This window comes from Schistocerca americana, chromosome 10 (assembly GCF_021461395.2).
Source record: "Schistocerca americana isolate TAMUIC-IGC-003095 chromosome 10, iqSchAmer2.1, whole genome shotgun sequence".
Lineage (NCBI taxonomy): Eukaryota > Metazoa > Arthropoda > Insecta > Orthoptera > Acrididae > Schistocerca > Schistocerca americana.
The window spans coordinates 190,924,051-190,946,133 of NC_060128.1; the positions used below are offsets into that span (position 1 = coordinate 190,924,051).

At 45.9% G+C, this 22,083-nt stretch overlaps 1 protein-coding gene and 1 pseudogene across 1 annotated transcript in view; one reads left to right on the forward strand and one right to left on the reverse strand.

The window, feature by feature from the left end:
• LOC124552377 (AF4/FMR2 family member lilli) overlaps positions 1–22,083 on the reverse strand; it is a 717,562-nt gene that overhangs the window by 532,485 nt on the left and 162,994 nt on the right. The window lies entirely within an intron of this gene.
• On the forward strand, positions 13,366–13,483 carry LOC124552841 (annotated as a pseudogene).

Below are 22,083 nucleotides of genomic sequence, written 5' to 3' on the forward strand. Positions count from 1 at the left end.
CTTATCAGGCTTGATGATGATGAAGTACATGAAGTTAATAAATTCTGCTGCCTATGCAGTAAAATAACCCACGGCAGACGGAGCAAGGAGGACATCAAAAGCAGACTAGCACTGGCAAAAAGGGCACTCATGGGCAAGAGAAGTCTACCAGTATCAGACATAGGACCTTGCAAAACCCTGACACGAATCCTTCACAGAAGAATGGAAAAACTGGTAGAAGACAAGCTTGGTGAAGATCAGTTCGGATTCCGGAGAAATGTAGGAACACGCGAGGCAGTACTGAACCTACCACTTCTCATAGAAGATAGGCCAAGGAAAGGCAAACCTATGCTTATAGCGTTTGTAGACTTAAAGAAAGCTTTTTACAGTGTTGACCTGATTACTGTCCTACACATTCTAAAGGTGGCAGGTGTAGAATACTTGGAGTGAAAGGTTGTTTACAATTTGTACAGAAACCGACGGCAGATCTAAGAGTCGGGGGCACGAAAGGGAAGCAGTGGTTGGGAAAGGAGTGAGACGGGTTTGTAGCCTATCCTCGATGTTATTCAATTTGTCTACTGAGCAAGCAGTACAGGAAATTAAAGAAAAATTTCGAGTAGAAATTAAAGTCCAAGAAGAAAAAATGAAAGCTTAGGTTTGCTGATGACACTGTAATTCTGCCAGAGACAGCAAATGACCTGGAAGGAGGGTATTAGATGAACATCAACAATAGCAAAACGAGGATAACGGAATGTAGTTGAATTAAATCAGTTGATGCTGAGGGAATTAGATTAGGACATGAGACACTGGAGGTAGTGAGTGAGTTTCGCTACTTGGGAAGCAAAATAACTCATGATAATCGAAATAGAGAGGCTGTAAACTGTAGACTGACAATGACAAGAAAAGCGTTCTGCGGAAGAGAAATTTGCTAACGTCGAATATAGATTTAAGTGTGAGGAAGTCCTCTCTAAAAGTAACTATATGGAGTGTAGCCACGTATGGAAGTGAAAAATGGACGATAAAAAGTTTAGCCAAGAAGAGAATAGAAGCTTTTGGAATGCGGTGCTACAGAAGAATGCTGAAGATTAGCTAGGTAGATCACGTAACTAGTAAGAAGGTATTGAATAGGATTGGGGAGAAGAGTAGTTTGTGGCACAACTTGATTAGAAGAAGGGATCGGTTTGTAGGACATGTTCTGATACATCAAGGGATCACCAATTTAGTATTGGAGGGCAGCGTGGAGGGTAAAAATCGTAGAGGGAGACCAAGAGATGTAGGTTAAAGTAGTTACTCGAAGATGAAGGGGCTTGTACAGTATAGATTAGCACGGAAAGCTGCATGAAACGAGTAGTTTGGTCTGAAGACCACAACAACAACAACAACAATTTGAGGAAGAAGTTTCTGAGAATGTACGTTTGTATCAGAGCATTGTATGGAAGTGAAACATGGGCTGTGGGAGAGAAGAGAATCGATGCATTTGAGACGTGCTGCAGAAAAATATTGAAAATTAGGTGGACTGATAAGGTAACACATGAGGTTCTCTGCAGAATCGGAGAGGTAAGGGACATATCGGGAACACTGACAAGAAGGGACAGGATGGTAGGATATCTGTTAAGACGTCAGAGAACATCATCTGTGATAGTAGAGGGAGCTGCAGAAGGTAAAAATTGTAGAGCAAGGCAGAGAATGGAAAACATCCAGCAAATAGAATGAGATTTTCACTCTGCAGCGGAGTGTGCGCTGATATGAAACTTCCTGGCAGATTAAAACTGTGTGCCGGACCGAGACTCGAACTCCCGAGTTCCGTCCCGATTTCGAGTCTCGGTCGGGCACACAGTTTTAATCTCCCAGGAAGTTTCATCCAGCAAATAATTGAGGACTTAGGGTAGAAGTGCTTCTCGGAGATGAAGGGATGAGCGCAGGAAAGGAATTCGTGACGGAGCGCATCAAACCAGCCCAAGACTGGTGACTCAAGAAACAGACAGTAGAACAACAAAGCACGCGGAAGCACGGAACCCTACATACGAAAGCGTAGTGCTCGTACGTCCAGCCAGTTCTGCAGGAAGGAGTGGCGGCGGCTTCAGCTGGACCGCCCGCGGGGGCGGTGGACGCTGGGGGCGGCGCCGGCGGCGGCGTCGCGGCGCTGTATCGAGCGCGCAGCCTCCGCGTGTGTGCGTCGGAGGCGGCGTCGGCCGGCGCCATATTGATCGGGCGTCGGGAGCTGTGCCGGCGCTGCGTCTTCCCCCCACGTGTGGCGAGGCGGCCACATCAAACGGCGGCGCACTGGGCCACTGTGCTCGGCCCGGCCGCCAGCTGACGGCGTCTCGCGTGACGTCACGTGCAGTGGGCGCGCTGCCGGGGGCGCCGCGGACAAACCCCCCCACAAGTGTCTACCAGTACACCTACCAGCGGGCACATGCGAGGTGACTATCAAATAACGCGACCATATCTGTACACAATTTAAAAGCACAGATAGTGTGTGGCGTCCCCGCACTCCACCCGCGTGCTGGTGTTGTCGACGCCGTAGAGCTGCTACTGCCACAGCCCTCGCAGTGGACCTGATAGGATACCAGTTCGATTTTACACACAGTACGCGAAGGAACTTGCCCCCCTTCTCGCAGCGGTGTACCGTAGGTCTCTAGAAGAGCGTAGCGTTCCGAAGGATTGGAAAAGGGCACAGGTCATCCCCGTTTTCAAGAAGGGACATCGAACAGATGTGCAGAACTATAGACCTGTATCTCTAACGTCGATTAGTTGTAGAATTTTGGGACACGTATTATGTTCGAGTATAAGGACTAGAAATCTACTAGGAATCAGCATGGGTATCGAAAAAGACGGCCGTGTGAAACCCAGCTCGCGCTATTCGTCCACGAGACTCAGAGGGTCATAGGCACGGGTTCCCAGGAAGATGCCGTGTTTCTTGACTTCCACAGGGCGTTCGATACAGTTCCCCACAGTCGTTTAATGAACAAAGTAAGAGCATATGGACTATCAGACCAATTGTGTCATTGGATTGAAGAGTTCCTAGATAACAGAACGCAGCATGTCATTCTCAATGGAGAGAAGTCTTCCGAAGAAAGAGTGATTTCAGGTGTGTCGCAGGGGAGTGTCGTAGGACCGTTGCCATTCACAATATACATAAATGACCTTGTGGATGACATCGGATGTTCACTGAGGCTTTTTGCGGATGATGCTGTGGTATTTCGAGAGGTTGTAACAATGGAAAATTGTACTGAAATGCAGGAGGATCTGCAGCGAATTGACGCGTGGTGCAGGGAATGGCAATTGAATCTCAATGTAGACAAGTGTAATGTGCTGCGAATACATCCTTTATCACTTAGCTACAATATAGCAGGTCAGCAACTGGAAGCAGTTAATTCCAAAAATTTTCTGGAAGTACGCATTAGTAGTGATTTAAAATGGAATGATCATATAAAGTTGATCGTTGGTAAAGCAGATGCCAGACAGATTCATTGGAAGAATCCTAAGGAAATGCAATCCGAAAACAAAGGAAGTAGGTTACAGTACACTTGTTCTCCCACTGCTTGAATACTGCTCAGCAGTGTGGGATCCGTACCAGATAGGGTTGATAGAAGAGACAGAGAAGATCCAACGGAGAGCAGCGCGCTTCGTTACAGGATCATTTAGTAATCGCGAAAGCGTTACGGAGATGATAGATAAACTCCAGTGGAAGACTCTGCAGGAGAGACGCTCAGTAGTTCGGTACGGGTTTTTGTTGAAGTTTCGAGAACATACCTTCTCCGAGGAGTCAAGCAGTATATCGCTCCCTCCTACATATATGTCGCGAAGAGACCATGAGGATAAAAGCAGAGAGATTAGAGCCCACGTAGAAGCATACCGACAATCCTCCTTTCCACGAACAATACGAGACTGGAATAGAAGGGAGAATCGATAGAGGTACTCAAGGTACCCCCCGCCACACACCGTCAGGTGGCTTGCGGAGTATGGATGTAGATGTAGATGTAGTGGAGTTGAGACACCATGCGCGATGACGTAGGTCCCCGTGGGTGAACGGGAGACATAAATGCGTACTCGTACGACGGATGCTGCTTCTGATTTAAGATTGTATGACTCATTGCCTTGATTGGCAGTAGTTGTTAAATCTTATCTCATCCGCATCGTACACACCACCAGTTGCGAGGAAACATTCTAATTATCAGTCTTCTCGTACGTTGTTGACTCGTTGCTATGGAGTTGTTTCACCTGTATGAAGCGAGATCCACAGATACTCTGAGATCACGTCTGAGTGAACCTACGTAGAAATGTTCAAAAAAAAATGTTCAAAAGTTCTCTTTTCAATTAATGAAGTACGTATTTTGATATTCAGATTACATTGTCCCTGCTGAACATTCGTTGGTTAACTATCATTGATTAAATCACTTAATAATGTAGTCCATGCTTGATATTTCACTTGGAACGAACAGTTTATTGTTCCTTGGCCACTAAATACTTAATAACTTTCGCACCACACGCACACGCAGTTGGTTGGTAAAGTCAGTTGTATTAAAATTAAGTTTCTTGACAATTACGACAACTTGACTCTTCAGCGTAATTTTACTATCTTCGTGAAGTCGTGTAATTGTGTCCTACTCGTGACTAACTGGGTGTACTCCTTTGATATACCTATCCACTCTTCTTTTAGTTCCAGCTATTTGAAAGTAAAGTCCAATATTCACTAGTTTCGTCAATAAAGTTCAACTAACCCGTTATGCACGATTAAACGCGTCTATCAGTTCCTGTCTCTGCTTAGAAAATCACTTTTCGAAGTTCGTGAATCACGTCAGGCAAGAAACACTCCTGAACGCGAAACAATCTCGTCGCGTTCTATACTCTCAATAACTAAGACCAATATTGTTCTCGCACGTCTTTACAGGACGAGAGCCAGCAAACGACTTCTTCTGAGAAAGAGTATTGCAGGCGCATTGAATTTCGTTGCCCTTACAACTCTCTTCCACATAAAAGTTCTCTCTGACTAACATCACCTTAGACTTAGCTTTCAAGATATTAATTGCAATTATCACTTGGATATTTGTCCATTAATTAAATCTGAGGTTCTTTTCATAACAAAAACTCTAAGCGATGTATAGTGTTGTTGTTATCAATACTTCTTGGTGTTAGCTTATCGTCAAAGATGTCGTATTTGCCTAGGTAACACTTCCCTCCTTCATACTATGATATTTTGTTGTAATTCACTTTAAGAGGGTCGTTGGGGTGTTATAATAGTTAATTATCAAATGAAACTATTTCGTTTCAGAGACCTTTCCAACTCTAACACATCTGCCATACATATATGCAGACTGAAGCGATGGATCAAAATTTGTAACAACCCCAGGATTCGAACCTGTGTCTCTTGCTCACCAGACAGATGTGTTAACCACTACACCATCCTGACAGTTGTTTCTGTTACACCACCTCTTTTTCTAAAATTATTAGATAATAGACCGCTCCACAGATGGAACGACGTGGCATATTAAGGTAATTATGTAAACGTGATCTATGACTTCAGCGTGAACTATCGATGTAGTCGCACACTTTGATAGCAGGTGCGGTATTTTTAAAGTCTGTGTAATTTACATTAATATATCATTTGTTGTTGCCGTGCTCTTCAGTCCAAAGACTGGTTTAATGCAGCTCTCCACACTACTCTACCCTGTGTAGGCCTTTTCATCTCCGAGTAACTACTGCAGCCTACATGCTTCTAAATCTGCTCAGTGTATTCATCTCTTGGTGTCCCTCTACGATTTTTACTCCCGCTCACGCTTCGCTCCAGTACTACGTTGGTGATTCGTTGATGCCTCGAAATGTGTCCTACCAACCGATCAAAGTACCACTTAAATTCTGAAAGGTTATTTGAGGTAAATGACTGTATCTATCTTGTGTGCGACTGTATTTATCTGTTACAGCATTAATTTACGAAGTCTCATTACAATGTGTTGTACCCTTTTTTTTTTAAGTACGCCAGTATTCGCGATTCAAACCATTATTAACGATACACGGTCGAACATCATCCTACTAATGGCTAATGTCGAGAGTCAGCTACGCCGATTTTGGAGTAAAACTTTTATTCATTTCGCTTTCGCTATCAGAACGTTTCGTCTTTCCTTGTAATATTGCTCCTCTTATCAGTTCCACTATAAAACATTTTCAATGGTTAACTCTGAAACGGATCCGAAATATCACACTTAGCAGAACCCCACGTACAACGCTGGCACGCCCCCCTAAGTCGATTCCATTTCCCACTCTGTATTCCTCCTAAACAAACAGCATATCGATAACACAACAGTCGAGCAGTTCCTTCTTCATGCCAATTCTCGGCCGTACACTGCAGGGGCAAGCAATGAAGACGCTCCTGCAGCGTTTCCCATGAGAAGCGTTTGATCACCCACAATACAGTCCGTAATTGGCTCCCCCTGAGTTTCATCTCTGCCCTTCATAGCCGCTGGCTGTGAAGACAAAATTTTTCCACAGACAACGAGCTGCAGACCAGTGCAGATAACTGGCCGAAAGCACAGGCGGCTGCTTTCTATGACGAGGATATTGGAAAGCTGATACAGCACTACGATAAAAGTCGAAGTTGGAGCGGCGACTGTGTAGGGAAGTAGGTGGAAGGTGTGCCTAACTGCTGCAAATAAAACGTTTTTGGTTTGCACTGTGGTTTCCATTTCGCGACCGATCGGAACTTACTTTCTGAACAACCCTCGTATATGATGACAAAATCCTGGCATCTCGCAAGCGTTTGTTTCTCTTCATGGATTCCTATTTGAGTTGACACAGCGGATCTGTATTACTCATGTGTTGATGAAGTCTGCCAGCAATAAATCTAGCAGGCCGCCTCTGAACTGCTTCAAACTCTTCGTTCAATGCGACCTGGTGGAACTTCCAAACACTGGAGCAGTACTCAAGAATGGGTCGCGCACGTATTCTGTGCTGCAGCCTCCTTTATAGGTGAGCTACACTTTCCTAGAACTGTCCCAATCGACCGAATTCGACTGTTCCCCTTCCCTACAACGTGTAAAGAAATGGATTTCCCCGAAAGTCGATAATATTTTTTTTCTTTTGTGCATTACCTTGTCATAGTACGTATGTATCATTTATTTCAACTATTCTTTAATTGTTAATACGTCACATTGTTTCTTCATTCATTTTTCTACTGTTTTATGTTTTATATTGCACGGATATGAATGTTCTGGTTTTATATGCTTCGTAAATCTTTGGTTAGGCTAGGAGAAGTACTGTGTCAGAGAGAGAGAGAGAGAGAGAGAGAGAGAGAGAGAGAGAGAGAGAGAGAGAGAACGACTATCGATAGAGAGCGTGCGAGTTGTGGTATCGTGGCCGGTTCGCGGGTGGAGAAACGTTGAAAAGATCGGCGTGAAAGACGGTGACACGCGGAGGAACAATTAACTACAGTGCGTCTGCTGTGTTAACAGGAGATCATGCATTATTAAGTGAACAGTAAAACCTGAGTGTTTGCGGTGACGATTTTACATACTGTGTGAACTTGTGACAATTAGCCGTGAACCAGACACCATTGTCGTGTGGAGACACTAATTGTTAGAATAGCGTGAAAGTGGATCAAGCCAAAATGTTAAGTAAAAGAACAGTGCTGTGATTTGACCAAGAAACATTTATTATATCATCCAAACTGTCTTAAAGACGACGACGTAAATTGAACTGATGTTTAACGGACTGTTATAGTGATGAACACGTGTGACTGTTTTCCTGTGGCCACACGGTGAAAGAACTGTGCGAAGTATTGGCATTAACCGGCTATATATCTTAAATGCTAAAGACATTGCATAATTCCGATCTACCCGCACCGCGTGATTAATAAACTTTTAATAATAAAACGTCGCGCGCGTAACGACAACGCCCACACTGGAACTATTATTACAGCGCCAGTGCCGCCAGCTGATTGGACTACAACGGAGACGTGGACCACAGCCGGAACTGGAATGTTAATGAAACACGAGGATCCATCATTATCTTCACGCTACGAACCAGGATTCACTTCACATATCGTCCGCGCGGACCACCGCTGACGTCATCACACTGCCTTCAGCAACAGTTAAGATGGCTCTGAGCACTATGGGACTTAACATCTGTGGTCATCAGTCCCCTAGAACTTAGAACTACTCAAACTTAACTAACCTAAGGACATCACACACATCCATGCCCGAGGCAGGATTCGAACCTGCGACCGTAGCAGTCCCGCGGTTCCGGACTGCGCGCCTAGAACCGCTAGAACACCGCGGCCGGCAACAGTTAAGACATTAAAAGAAAATTATTACGCTCTCTCTCATTTCAAATTTAAAGAGAATTGCAGTTAAATTATTTATTTTAAAATACTGTCACATTTTACTACTCATCATAATTTTATTTTTATGTTTGCACGTTCTGACAAAGACTATGCCAATTTGTTTTTTTTTAGCCATGACTAACAGGCGCAGTCAGATTCCTTGTATAGGTCATGTTTTATTATTTAAAAGGCTTTTTTGTTTTTTTATAAGTAGAGAACCAGTTTCTTTACAAACCGACCTTACATCCTTGTCCCATTTCAAGTTGCTTTGCAAGACCCATCTCCTCCGCTTATCCGTTATCTTACGGATTCGTCATGCTCACTTAGGGATTTGGCAACATCAGTGGTACAGACTTGGAAAAAGCCCTCCATCTCGCCACCCCTGCCCCCCCCCTTCTATGGATGAGTCAGGATTCACTGTGTTAGAAGGCTTAAAATACTGGGTCATCAATCCCTCCTTATCATGAAACACGTAGAAAGGTAAAAAGCCAAAAAATGGAGTACTAGGCTGCTCAAACTATATAAGCAATTCGAAGAGTTTAAAAGGGCGTGACATCAGTTGTAACACGACAGATAAAAAAAAAAAAAAAAAAGTCTGGAAGCGTCTTGCACAAGGGGATCTAAAGACACAACACGGGGGGGGGGGGGGGGGCGGTGAAAGTAGCCTGGGGTCGCGCTTGGTAGGTACCCGCCTCACAGGGGGCCATGCCCTTCCCCCCCCCCCCTTCCCCCTCCCTTCAACCACCTTTAACACTGGAAGTAAATGGTTCAAATGGCTCTCAGCACAATGGGACTCAGCTTCTGAGGTCATTAGTCCCCTAGAACTACTTAAACCTAACTAACCTAAGGACATCACACACGTCCATGCCCGAGGCAGGATTCAAAGGTGCCACTGTAGCTGTCTCGCGGTTCCAGAATGCAGCGCCTAGAACCGCACGGCCACTTCGGCCGGCGGACGAGTGTTATACGTTACAGTTAAATCAGCCCTCCCTCAGAAAATTTAACACTTCGGTAGTGGCTGCCACGTCATCCGCAAGGAAGTGAGGTAGGCAAGCTGAGAGCGTCTCGTAGACCGGCCAGCAGAGCGCACTCAGCTGGGACGTGCGCTATCGTCGTCAGTGGAGGAGGATCCTCCCGACACAGACGGAACTCGTGGGTCAGTCTCGAGCGGTCGGTGCGTAGTCGGCACAGCACAATTGCGTCTTTACGAGATGCCTGGAAAGATGTACGCCACACTTTAGTGGACCCTTTAATCGCCCTCAGCTTGTTTTGGATCGTAGTAGCCTGCCATTACAATGCCCAGACCCCCAAAATACTGCGTCGAAGTCGTGATCGTACGTCAGTCCCCCGAATCCCGACGTCAAGCTGATGCCCTGTAGCCGCGTCTTTAGCTAGACGGTCGGCGAGTTCATTTCTTGGAATGCTTATGTGGCTCCGTGTCGAGATAGAGGTCTGCATGTTTCCAAAGCTGTAGAGGTCAGCCAGTAGATCCTGGATGTCAGCGACGAAAAGATTTTTGGGAAAGCACAGGGTTATACTTTTTAAGCAACTCGTGGAATCACTACAGAGCAGGAAGTTCGTTGTGGCCTGGGATTTGACGCTGCAAAGCCTGAGAGATGGCAACCAACTCTGCAGTTTGTGTACACTGCAGGCACTCGGCACATTGTGCTTCTCTGAACCGTGATTTATTTTCAAAGAATATTCTTAAGAATTTATTTTATTTACTAGCGATTCATCAAGAACATTAACACATTGAATCACACTATGTAAGCATGGAGGCAGTTGCCAGGCAGTAACTGATGAAATCATAACCAAATTCCTTTTAACAAATGGGAATTTTATTCACTTTAATAGCGTCTAAAAGCATTTTTTAAAAGAAACAGATTTAAAATTGTAATCAGAAACCTCCCTCTGAATATCAAAGTTACAATTTATTCAGAGGCAGAAAGAAACAAGTTTTGACTGTATGAGGTTTTGGGCAGAGAACCTTCCCGCTCCCTTTTGACACGGGCGTAGTTACGACCGCTCACAACAGCCTCTGAAAGACTACACTGGTAAAAATCTGCAACACACCAGATTACTTTAAGAGTTTTAGCAATTTACACAAGCACACAAACTATACACCCCCTGCAGGAGGGATGGAAATGGTACAAAACACTAACAATTAAAATATTAACCATGCCACCGAAGGTGCAACTTGGTTTTAACTTCTAAGAAAAGCCTTACGGTGAAAGGGTGGCAACTTTATATACTAAAAAGATCATTTAAATAAAAGCCCATGAAATGCAATCTTATATAAAATTCTACAAGGTTGGCCAAACAATAGTTAAGATGCTCTACAGTACACACCGTCTCTCAAGGTCATAGGCAATAATATCGAAGGATGCAAAGATCAAAACATATTTCAGTTATTACATTCCAAGTAATAAATTCGTTAACGCGCCAAATACGACATACACGAAAGAGGAAGCTACTAACGTACAGTAGATTGATAAGGAGATTACCTAACAACCCGAACCGCAGGTTGCTCTAACCCGCCCCTACTCCACGAGGGAAAAGCGGACCACCCAGTTTATATATAAACAACCACCTTCCCGCGGGTGGGCAAACGGAGAAGAATGGTGGGACGACCCCAAAGCAAAACGGCTGGTGACCTCACCAAGAAAACAAGTAGAATTAAGAAGAGTAAATCAAACAAGATATCACCAGTCACTTAACTTCTAATAAGCTGCGATTTCGCTAGTCGACCTGGCGCAGCACCCCCAAATCGCTCTCCCGAACCGTCCGCTGCCAGCCACTTCAACGGACGCAGGAAGGCGCGCCGACCTCCCGTCTCACGGCGTCGCAGCTCGCACCGGCCAGCCCGATGTCGTGGGTTGACTCCTGTTGCTCTCGTGTCGGCCGCGAAGCCACTACCCCTCACTATACGGCGCGGCCCACTGGACTCACGTGGCGACCTCACATGCGCCGACGCTCAAGACGGACCAGTCATCTTGTGTCTCAGTGCGTGACCGACCAACCCATCGATCCAACCGTCAATGACCGTTGCCTGAGCAAACTCGAGCAGACTGGTGGCCTAACGCGCAGACTCAGATGCAGGAACTAAGCCCCGGAAAGGGCGTCCACTCGTTGAGTTCTCTCACTGCGCCACAAATTCGGACGAGAGACAGACTAGCAAGCTGGGGACGAGCGACTGGCCCCAGACTGACTCCAGACTCACCTAGACTGACTGACTGGCGAGCTCATAGCGCCCCTTAAATGCAGGTGAACAGGCAACCTTTCCCCTTTCCCACTAGAGGGAGACGTCAAAGCTGCGATTACCACAGCGGCGCCACCGCCAGAAACGGAGGGCGACTGCTTCACACTACGCGCTGTGGCGCGCTCTTCAAAACAGCAAGTTTTACCACGGCCCATTCTCATGTCCCCTTGTACGTGCAAAAGCGTAACCGAACCTGTCGTTGACTTTCGATCCGCCCGTGTAAATGCATACCGAATTAGAATAATCGTTGAGGATCGAAAGAGACATGTGTCCGAGAAGTTCGACCCTCCGGGACGGAAGTTGTGTACCCCAACTGCCTGTCTTTTACCATCCCATGTGACAGTGTGCCAACGTTTTCTAAGTGCTTTCAAAATGCGTAACTCGGATTTGACGTGGGTACCAATCAAGTAGGCACCAAGTGGAATGTGGGAAACCGCGTAAAAACCGGCATACGATCCTCGACCTACAGTCGACCTGAGATCGCCGTACCTCACGGAATCCCAGAAGCGGCGTACTAAGGGGCCACCGAATATCGCCTTGCAACGTTTCGCCGCTATGACAAGCAAGAGACAGGTAATATTGTATCCACACACTACCTGATGATTATGATACTGCCCGGGCATTGATTTTGCCGATTTTCTTTTGGAAACAATACAGAAGATGAACTGTGCTCATACTTCAACATCCTGAACAATTTATGTATGCTGAACGATACTGAATACATCGCGAATTATGTAACAACCTCGCGTACACCAAAACTGCGTCCACAACACTACCGCAATTCCCAATACTATAACGCTGGCGTATTAAGTTCATTTTTTCACATTTGTTAATGACAGCCCTTGATACAGTTGCAGATGACATGCTGAATGACGAAGAAACGGTAACAAGGGAGCTGAAAAAAAAAAAAAAAAAAAAAAAAAAAAAATCAGAAATAGCGGCAACCATCGTAAAAACCATGCTGTGACTTCCAGTAAATAAGGTATTATGAAACTGTCCACAGAATGCAATATTTGTAACCAAACAGTAAACATATATTAATGTTTGTGTTTATAACGATGCTATTCTTGCATATTTTAGAATAAAGAAAAAACCCATTGATGACGCTGATGTGTGGTGCGCTACATCGTCAAAATCCCCAGCTGGTTGGAAGGCCCTGCCCACAGAGCTCCAAACGTTCCAACTGGTGAGACATGTGGCGACCTCGCTGGCCGAGCACGAAGACAAATAGTAGAAACTTTCTCACCATGTGCGGACGGGGATAATCTTCCTGAAATGCAAGCCCAGGAACAAACCGGGGCTTAGATATTTTCGACGCCCCACTGTGCTGTTAGGTTGCCATGGACGACAACCAAAGGAGTCCACCTGTGGAAGAGTGTGGTATCCCACACCTTCACTCCCGGTTGTCGGGCCATACGGCGGACAACAACCAGGTTAGCATCCCACTGCTGTTCAGACATGTATTCGTTGCTCAACACGATTCAGTTCGAAGCGGGACTAGTCACTGGAAACAATTCTACTCCAGCCGATGAGATTCCAGGTCGAAGTCGTGTCTGGAGAAGCCCTGAATAGCGGTGACATACCAACTTCACTGTCGGTCGACATATCTTTCGGAGCCTTTTGGGCAGGGCCCACCAAGCGACTCGGGATCTTGACTATGTAACTAGCCAACTGGAGAGATTTTGGCACGATATCCTTCAGGAGTACGTCCAACAACTCTATCAATCAATACGAAACCGAATAAGTTGCTTGGATAAGGGCCATAGGTGGACCAACGCGTTTTGGACTTGCTGAATTTGTGAATAAATCAGCCGACGGCCTTGCCGCAGTGGATACACCGGTTCCCGTCAGATCACCGAAGTTAAGCGCTGTCGGGCGTGGCCCGCACTTGGCTGGGTGACCATCCGGGCCGTCGTGCGCTGTTGCCATTTTTCGGGGTGCACTCAGCCTCGTGATGCCAATTGAGGAGCTACTCGACCGAATAGTAGCGGCTCCGGTCAAAGAAAACCATCATAACGACTGGGAGAGCAGTATGCTGACCACACGTCCCTGCTATCTGCACCCTCAGCTGAGGATGACACGGCGGTCGGATGGTCTCGATGGGCCACTTGTGGGCTGAAGGCCGAGTGCTTTACTCTTGAATAAATCGTTCAATGTTTCTGAAATTGTAATGATTTGTTTCTACATGTACATTACATCTACCTATTTCCCTTGCATTCGGAGAATTCCTTCCTTTTTTGTTTTTGTTTTGTCTCAGAGTGTTTATGGCCACGAGAGAGAGACCATTTGTCGCACACGCATTGGTAAGCCCGTATCTGTCTCAAAATGTAGGTCGGCAGGAATTTCTTCATGGCAAACAGTTTCAAGTCGGATGGTGCAAGATCAGGACTGTATGGGTCGTCTCCCCCCCTCCCCCGCCATCCAAATTTGGCGATTTTCTCAAGAACAGGAGCTGCAACATGAGGGGGGGGGGGGGGGGGACGAGAAGTGTCCTGAAGTTTGACAGCTTCAGCATTAATATTTTGGTGTTTGTCACGAAGGGCGGCACGACGCAGCTTAATCAAAGGTTTAATGCAGGCTGCAGCATTAAAAGTGGTCCGGTGTTCAGCAAAGTCCACCAATAACACACCACGTATATTGCGTAAGACTGTCACAAGAACTTTCATAGCACACTTAGCCACTCCGAATTATTTCGTAATGGAGAACCATCATGTTTCCAACCCACAGAGGCCTGCTTGGCTTCGGACGTGTGGTGGTACCCCCGTGACTCATCAGAAGCGATGATTCCTTTCACAATGTCGTGCCCTTCCGCGGCGTAACGCGGTAAGTCATACAAGCTCGTTATCATTCGCTGGCCCTTCCGGTTGTCTTTCAGGTTGTTAGGCCTCCCAGCGGGTACTAACTTCACGAAATTTGAATGCATCATGAACAGTGTAGTACACCTGACCATAGCAAAAGTTGAAATGCTGCGATAAGGTTAGTAGCAAACGCCGGTTGTTCAGAATTGCTGCCTCAGTGACTCCGACATTCTACGGGGTTGCAGTTGCTACCTGCCGCCTAGAGCTACGCGCTATTGCAAGAATTCACACCACTCAGAGACATTCCTACGGCCCCTACTGTCGTCCACATAACCGCCACGCGTCTCCCAATGAATTCCATTCCGTTTGTGCCCTTTGGGCCACAAATATCTAACTACATATTCGATACAGTTCGCCACAGTCGTCTAATGAACAAAGTAAGAGCATATGGACAATCAGACCAATTGTGTGATTGGATTGAAGAGTTCCTAGACAACAGAACGCAGCATGTCACTCTCAATGGGTAGAAGTCTTCCGAAGTAAGAGTGATTTCAGGTGTGCCGCAGGGGAGTGTCGTAGGACCGTTGCTATTCGCATTATATACAAATGACCTTATGGATAACATCGGAAGTTCACCGAGGCTTTTTGCGGATGATGCTGTGGTATATCGAGAGGTTGTAACAATGGAAAATTGTACTGAAATGCAGGAGGATCTGCAGCGAATTGACACATGGTGCAGGGAATTGCAATTCAATCTCAATGTAGACAAGTGTAATGTGCTGCGAATACATAGAAAGACAGATCCTTTATCATTTAGCTCCAATGTAGCAGGTCAGTAACTGGATGCAGTTAATTCCATAAATTATCTGGAAGTACGCATTACGAGTGATTTAAAATGGAATGATCATATAAAGTTGATCGTCGGTAAAGCAGATGCCAGACTGAGATTCATTAAAAGAATCCTAAGGAAATGCAATCCGAAAACAAAGGAAGTAGGTTACAGTACGCTCGTTCGCCCACTGCTTCAATATCGCTCACCAGTGTGGAATCCGTACCAGATAGGGGTGATAGAAGTGTGAGAGAAGATCCAACGGAGAGCAGCGCGCTTTGTTACAGGGTCATTTAGTAATCGCGAAAGCGTTACGGAGATGGTAGATGAACTCCAGCGGAGGACTCTGCAGGAGAGACGCTCAGTAGCTCGGCACGGGCTTTGTTGAAGTTTCGAGAACATACCTTCATCGAAGAGTCAAGCAGTATATTGCTCCCTCCTACGTATATCTCGCGAAGAGACCATGAGGATAAAATCAGAGAGAGATTAGAGCCCACACAGAGGCATACCGACAATCTTTCTTTCCACGAACAGTACGAGACTGGAATAGAAGAGAGAACCGATAGAGGTGCTAAAAGTACACACCGACAGGTGGCTTGCGGAGTGTAGATGTAGATGTACACTTCGCTGCTCTTCACAAGACGACGACAGTGAAATTTGCGCCATGTTTGTTTCGTAGTTAATGCTTCTCTCGCTCGAGCTGCACATGGAAACAAAATAGGGTCTGTAGTGCAAGCCTCAAACTACACCGTCGTGAAATTCCAATATTCCAGCTGCAATATCAGGATAGAAAAAAATATATTGTGAGTTACTTTCTGATTCTCCCTCGCACGAATCAGCCAAGATACAGGGTTATTACAAATGATTGAAGCGATTTCACAGCTCTACAATAACTTTATTATTTGAGATATTTTCACAATGCTTTGCACACACATACAAAAACTCAAAGTTTTTTTAGGCATTCACGAATGTTCGATATGTGCCCCTTTAGTGATTCGGCAGACATGAAGCCGATAATCAAGTTCCTCCCACACTCGGCGCAGCATGTCCCCATCAATGAATTCGAAAGCATCGTTGATGCGAGCTCGCAGTTCTGGCACGTTTCTTGGTAGAGGAGGTTTAAACACTGAATCTTTCACATAACCCCACAGAAAGAAATCGCATGTGGTTAAGTCGGGAGAGTGTGGAGGCCATGACATGAATTGCTGATCGTGATCTCCGCCACGACCGATCCATCGGTTTTCCCCTCACAGAGGCATCCAGAAGCTTTAAACTGCGCATACCATCGCCGAATGGAGTTAGCAGTTGGAGGATCTTTGTTGAACTTCGTCCTGAAGTGTCGTTGCACTGTTATGACTGACTGATGTGAGTGCATTTCAAGCACGACATACGCTTTCTCGGTTCCTGTCGCCATTTTGTCTCACTGCGCTCTCGAGCGCTCTGACGGCAGAAACCTGAAGTGCGGCTTCAGCCGAACAAAACTTTATGAGTTTTTCTACGTATCTGTAGTGTTTCGTGACCATACGTCAATGAATGGAGCTACAGTGAATTTATGAAATCGCTTCAATCACTTGTAATAGCCCTGTACTTGTTCGCTTGTTTTCAACACTCTTCCGCAGAGTGAAGTTTCTGACAAATCGGGTTACGGCACTTGCCGTGTTCTCGTCAGTTTCACTCTTTGGAAGCTGGCGGGGGTGGGGGGGGGGTGCGAGGAGAGGCGGCGGTGCGTCAAAGCGCAGCGGTGCCCGCCCACGCCGCCCCCACTTTGAACACTGGGGGAGGTGGGCGCGCTGTGGATTAGCGCCGGCCGGCGGAAGAGAGGCCATTAACGCCACGGCAGGTTAGAGGCGTCCCGACGCCGCCGGTGCAATCGACGCGGGCGCCGACGCCGATGGGGCGTCCGTCTCCGCTAAACGGCGCCAGGATTACCCTCCTACGCCACTCCCACTGCACTCAAAAAGGGGGGGGGGGGGGGGAGACAGGGAATCTGTGCGATGAAAAGCCCCCTTAATGCGGGAGGCATCGTCAGAGGCGGAGGTAGAGGTGACACGGACACGGAAAGTCTCCCACGTGAAACAGAACACCTGCGAACGGGATCCCAGGAGGTCAGAGAGGTTAGCCTGGAATTCCAGGACCAAGGAGGCCTATGATTCACCATTAGAGCGTAGCCTACACAGAGAGAAGATTGATGGCATAAAGGAGGTCATACACTGACAAGGAGAAAAACCACAACACCAAGGAGGAGTCGTCCATGATCGGTGTGTTCCTACATCTGATAGATGCCTATTGATATTTAGCGCTATAGTTCAATTCTTTTATCTTGGCGGTTCGCGCATGCCCGCCCAGACGCGGGAGATTGCTGCGTTGCCAGTTGCACTTGCCAAGAGAAGGTTCGCAAACTTACGTTTAGGGGGGAGCGCGCGGTTTATGAAGTGGTGGCTTACCACGGCTGCATTAACCCTTTCGCTGCTACAGAGACGTGCTCCCCGCATTCCGCGCTGTGAGCGATTTTGTCATCACTGCACTGCTCGCCTGTGCAGACACATGGTGTTCCGACTGCTTTGACACACTTATCATTCGAGTTCACAAAAACTATTTGGCCCAAAAATTTGTTTTTTCACATCATCTTCACTGATACCTTCCCCCCACAAATGACTTAATTTTGTTTCGATATTCAACGCAGTTATTGTGCTGCATTAAATGTAATAAACCATTGCGCGAAATTTTGAAGAGTTTGCAGAGGTAAAAGACCACAGCGTATACTTTCCGTATGGTCAATTTTAGTTGCCACTAGAAATTTCAAAAAATTACATTCAAACGAATAAAATTCATGACGTAAGACACTTCGATATTGGTTTTAAATAAAGAAAATATTAATCACCTATCAAGGTTTGAACTCAGTACCTTTCGCTTTCCATCCAAACACCTAATGCAGCTCATCATTTCACTGAATTACTGGAGGACTTTAAAGACTCACGCAAAATACCGACAAACATTGTTGGTATGACTGAATTACTCACGTATCGTCGAAGTACAATAGGAAATAAACAATTACCGCTGTTCTTTATTGCGAAAAGGCGGTTAGTGAGAATGATACAAACACCTTTCCTTGCTATCGCCCGAATTAGGAGGCTTATTGCTTGTTGGTTTAATTAATTAATAGAATATGAACCAATTGGTATAAAGAATGCTTTTTCCAAACTTTCTATAAAAAAGTCTGCTGTCAAGACATTGCTTTTGTTCTATTACTTTATTCATGACTGAACGTTTCTAAAACTTAAGACACTCGTCCGTGCTCTGTACTGCAGTCGAGCTCCAGCAACGTCGTTCTCTGTTCATTGGCTGACTGTTTTGTGACGTCACATGCGCAGAACGAACCTAAACTCGGCCGCCGTCATAAATGACGTGAACTTTAGTCGCGTAACGCCACTATCAGGATGGAAATCAGGTTTGCTTGAACACACGCTGTAATGGTCGTGAGCGTTAATTATTTTTGAGATTGGACATGGCAAGTTGATGTTACCTTCAAGGCGACAAAGACTCCATTATAAAAATCCCAATCAGTGTGAATGGGGCTGTGTAATAGGGCTGTGTAATAGGGCTACGAGGAGCTGGATGTTTGTTCTGCAATATTCGAGGAAGATTTGGCAGGAATGTAGCCACTGTACATGGTTGCTAGCAGAGGTGGTCACGAGAAAGTACGGTCGCCACGTAACATGAGGGAAGACCGTTGAGTTGGGTGTATGGCAGTGGCGCGCCGTACTGCAGCATCAGTTTGAGCAGCAGTTGGAACCACAGTAACACAACGAACTGTCACAAATCGATTACTTCGAGGACAGCTCCAAGCCAGACGCCCTGACGCTTGCACTCCACTGGCCTCACACCATCGCCATTTGCGATTTCAGTGGTGTCAAGTGAGGGCTCATTGGAGGGGAGGGTGGAGGCCTTGTGTCTCTTGACGAAAGCTGGTTCTGCCTCAGTGCCAGTGATGAACGTGTGTTGGTTAGGAGGAAACCAGTTGAAGGCCTGCAGGCAACCTGTCTGTGTGCTACACGCACTTGTCGTACACCTGGAACAAGGGTCTGGAGTTTAGATTTCGTGTGGCACTGGGAGCACTCTCTTGGTTATCCCACGCACCCTAACTGCAATTATGTACGTCAGTCTACTGATTCGATCTGTTGTGCTGCCATTCATACCGGCATACTTGGGGGTGTTTTCCAACAGGATAACGCTCGCCCACATACCGCTGTTGTAGCCCAACATGTTCTACAGTGTCGACATGTTGCCTTGGCCTGCTCGATCGCCAGATCTGTGTCCAGTCGAGCGCATAGGGGACATCACCGGAGGACAACTCCAGCGTCATTGAACCAGCATTAACCACTTAACTATTGACCGACCTAGTGGAATGGGCAGAGGAGATGTAGAGGGAAAGAACTGTAGAGGAATGGGCATCCGACACCCGTACAACACCAAGTATGTCATTTGCTTTCTCGCATCCAACATTCTGGCGGTTACACCTGCTATTACTGTATCAGCATTTCCTATTTGCAATGCGTTATTTCGCGGTTACTTTAAGCTGTGATCTTTCAATGTTAATCACTTAAATATGTCACCTAGACCAATTTATTGTCCAAATGTCATTACTGTAAGTTAATGAAGAGGTACAAAATGAAGAGGTACTCAGAAAAGTGGGGGAGAAAAGACAGTTACTAGATGTAATAAAGAGAAGAAAAAGAAAGTGGATTGGGCATATATTAAGAATGACGGAGTGATAAAAACAGTTTTAGAAGGTTATGTAGAAGGGAAAAGGAAGCGAGGAAGGAAGAGATTCCATATACTGGATGACATGATGGACGGTACAATATACAGCAGCCTTAAGAAAGAAGCAATGGATCGCAGAAAATGGAGAGGCAAAGGACCTGATAATATAGAAGATAACTGATAATGATGAAGTTGATTACTCTTTGGTGTTGCGATTTTTTCTGCCAGTGTATTTTCACTAAATTTCCATCACCATCTTCGTCCTTAGAATGACAAAATGTCTTGTTGACTCCCATCTACATAAGGAGAAACACTTTCGTAATAAAATAATGGAACGCGCCGTTTGGGAGCAGAACGGGACATAAACAATCTGAAAGTGGTTCTGTGAAACTGTACCAAGCATTGGAGTGTGAACTGCGGAGTAATCATGTAGACGTAGTTCTGACTAGACACGTAACACCGGTCTTAGCGAACTCTACTCCGGCACTGAATCGCTCAACCACCGAGCCACACATTGTTGTAAATGGAAGTGGATCCTAATTAGTCAGAAAACTTTTTCTCCAAGGTTTTTTTTTTTTTTGCAGTGGCATATCTTGCGCTTATATTGAGCTGGGATCTTGCAACGCAAATCAATTAACTACCTTACCTAGAGAAATGTATTCCCGAAATTTCATTACTCTCCATTCCATTTTTTTTTGTGTTGCCAATTTTTTTTCCTTCGGTGTGTATAATGTCTCATACACTGGTTCTTTATTAGGGACGAATTCTGTGGAGGAAAAACAAAACAGGTTGAATAGGTCTCGTGTTATGCGATTGAACCAAGGGCCTACCGGGTGCAGCATCAATGACTGACTGTCACAGACTACGTAACGCGGGGATATAACGGAACTCCTGCCAATGCCGGAGGCCTTATCTACACTGACCAGCACAATCGAACGATCACTTTTTCGAAACCCCGTAATCGCCTCCAATTATGACGTAGCACTTTGAAATTTCTCTGGAAGGTCCGTACAGCCTTCCGCTGCGATGGCGCAAAAGCGTGCCACCCTGCGACCCCGCCCCATGGCTGGGGGACTCTTCAAATTCCAGGTGCTGACATAGCTACAGGTCAGACGTTCATGTGAGCTGGAAGGTGGGTCAACTGACAACAGGCTTCACCACTGTTCTGCCAACTGCCACACGATGGGAACGCTTATCCCCATTTTATTCCTTCTCTTGATTTGTCTGCCATGGTATATACCGCATCGCGTGGCGTTGGAATCAGACGGTTTTCTTATGGGTGGAAAATGAAAACATTTGAGACACACCGCCGCTTGGAACAGACACGAAAAGGCCTCATAGGGTGGCATAAAGGACGTCAATGAAAGGAACGATTTCTTTGAGAAGTTCATTTCGACACAATCCGGTGTCGAAAACAACAGTTCGTAGTGCGATGACCGAGAGGACGATGTTCCTGACCACATTCGACACTGCTCAGAACCCCAGGATTATTAAACCCTTCTCAGAGGACATCGTTGAAAATTGGGTGGGCTGATAAAGTATGGACTGAGGGCGTTCTTGACAGAATCGGCGGGGAAGGGAATATGTGGAAAACACTGACAGAGTGTATCTGTTAAGGGATCAGGAAATGTACTAGAGGAGATGTAGAGGGAAAGAACTGTAGAGGAATATTGAGATTGGAATACATCCAGCAAATAATTGAGGACGTAGGTTGCTAGTGCTACTCTGAGATGAAGAGGAAGGCACAGGAGACAAATTCACGGCGAGCAGCATCACACCAGTGAGAAGACTGATGACTGAAAAAAAAGTGTGAGTAAAGCAACGGCCCTTTAACATCTTACTTATTTTCGGGAATAAAAGGCACATGTGGCTCTGTCTGCTTAGTGTGGGATATGGTAAGTAATTACTGTGATACTTTTAGCTAAAAATTCAGACCAGGGAACAAAGTGTACGTAGGTCCGTTATCGTGTAACCATAGACGTAAACTCCTCTGCCACACATTTGATTTTTTTTTTCGTACTCCTGCTCTATCATTGGACCTCGTGACAAGAACTGACGGTACACTATGGCGTTAAAATTGAAGAAAAAAAGTCCCGCATTTCTAGGAGTTAAGGCGACCCACTGCAGCGACTGAGACCCA